The sequence below is a fragment of the Miniopterus natalensis genome, chromosome 3, assembly GCF_054644295.1.
Source record: "Miniopterus natalensis isolate mMinNat1 chromosome 3, mMinNat1.hap1, whole genome shotgun sequence".
NCBI classification, from domain to species: domain Eukaryota; kingdom Metazoa; phylum Chordata; class Mammalia; order Chiroptera; family Miniopteridae; genus Miniopterus; species Miniopterus natalensis.
The window spans coordinates 86,682,229-86,684,284 of NC_142083.1; the positions used below are offsets into that span (position 1 = coordinate 86,682,229).

The 2,056-nt window shown below is 42.5% G+C and overlaps 1 pseudogene; it reads left to right on the plus strand.

Annotated features, from left to right (window-relative positions):
- LOC107525457 (serine/threonine-protein phosphatase PP1-beta catalytic subunit pseudogene) lies at nucleotides 1-1,647 on the plus strand (annotated as a pseudogene).
- Nucleotides 1,648-2,056: the final 409 nt, after the last annotated feature.

Genomic DNA, 2,056 nt, shown 5'->3' on the forward strand with positions numbered 1-2,056 from the left:
ATGACCTCTATGGAGCAGCCCGCCTGCGGGATGCTTGTGGACTGCAGTGTGAGTACAGGGACACCCTGGAAATGCTGGCTGCTTTAATGCAATTGATTGAAGAACTGCACCTAGCACATTGCAGTGGAGAAGGGAAACACAGGGCTGCCTGGTGTGCTGGCCTTTACTGTGGGCAGTTTGGCTGGTCATCAATACCCAACTAGAGGCTGAAACTCCAGTTAGAAGCTGAAAAACGAGCTGAGACTAGAGAAGGACCAGCATGTCCACTATTCTGCCAGCTTTAGGGCAGCAGACACGGGGGGAGAGCAGGATAATAAGTGGAGACCTTACTGTGCCCTTTCATAAAGCTAGGAGAACGCCAGCTGCTGCAGAATAAGAGCGAGAGTTTGTGACAAAGCCTGATTGGGGTGCTGAGAGATGGACTCCTGGGAAAGTGAGGGAAGTGAAGAAGAGAATGCAATGGTGATTGAGAACGAAATGCATGGAGCTTCCCTGCCATCCAACTTCTAATAGAGGAAAATGTTAAATAGCAAGTACCCTAGACTTCTGATAATAGAGGAATATACCCCAAAACTCCTAGGAGAAAACTGCATTCTTTCTGTCTCTTAAAGTTGTAAATCTTTCTGGCGTGTCTCATCCACTTTCCTCCTTCATCTCTGCCCAGCCTAAATTATGACCCTTGATTCAGATACTCTAATTACCTCTCATCTAGCCTCCTCTGTGGCACATTATTTGACAGTTAATCTTCCTGACAATACTATGGTGTAGGTACTATCATCATTCCCATTATAATGATGAAAAAGCTGAGGGCTTATCCTTTTGGAATTGAAAGCACTGCTGAGAATTTGTGGAGGTAGTCATGGACCGTAGACAGATTCGCGACGATTATTTGAATATGGAGGTTGCCCACCAGAAGCCCACAATCTTTTCTTAGGAGATTATGTGGACAGAGGAAGGCAGTCTTTGGAAACCATTTGTTTGCTATTGGCTTAAAAATTCATATATCCAGATAGCTTCTTTCTCTTAAGAGGAAACTGTGAGCGTGCCAGCAACAGCTGCATTTATGGATTCTATGACGAATGCAAACGAAGGTTTACTATTAAATTGAGGAAGACCCTCACCGATGGTTTCAGCTGTCTGCCTGTAGCTGCCATTGTGGATAAGAAGATCTGTTGTCGTGGAGGACTGTTGGCAGACTTGCTATCTATGAGGCAGATTTGGAGAATTACTAGACCACCAATGTCCCCAACACAAGTTTGCTCTGTGATTTGCTGTGGTTGGGCCCAGACAAGGATGTGCAAGGCTGGGGAGAAAATAACTGTGGTGTTTCCTTCACATTTGGAGCTGATGTCAGTAGTGAATTTCTAAATCATCATGATTTATACTTGATTTACCAAGATTATCAGGTGGTGGAAGAGGGGTATGATTTCTTTTGCTAAATGACAATAGGTAACCCTATTTTCAGCCCCAAATTACTGTGGCCAATTTGATCACACTGGTGGAACAATAAGTGTGGATGAAGGTTTGCTGTGTTCGTTTTAGATATTGAAACCATCTGGAAAGAAAGCTAAGCATCAGTATGGCGGGCTGGATTCAGGATGTGCCGTCACTCCACTTCAAACAGTTAATTCACCAAAGAAAAGGTGAAGAAGGGAACTGTGTAAACTAAGGAAGCATCAGATTGGTTAAGAACACACTTCATAATACATGTGTGCCCTGTAGAACCATCCAGCCATGTGACACCCTTTATGATGTCACACCTTCAGCTTAAGGAGATGGGTAAAGGATCTTACATTTTTTCCTAATAGAAAGATGTGCTACACTGTATTGTAATAGGTACACTCTTATAATATTCAACAAAGCTAAATCCAACTTCAAAATTACCCAATAAGTTATATCTTCACTTATTACAGTTTTTGAAGTTGAAAAGCATCCCAATTGAACTAGATGTGATAGTTAAACCAGACAAAAGCCTGATGATCCATCTGCGTAATGTGGTTTCAGTGTTGCTTGGTTGTTTACTTAAGTTGAGCTTGTTCTGTTTTTGATAGAATAA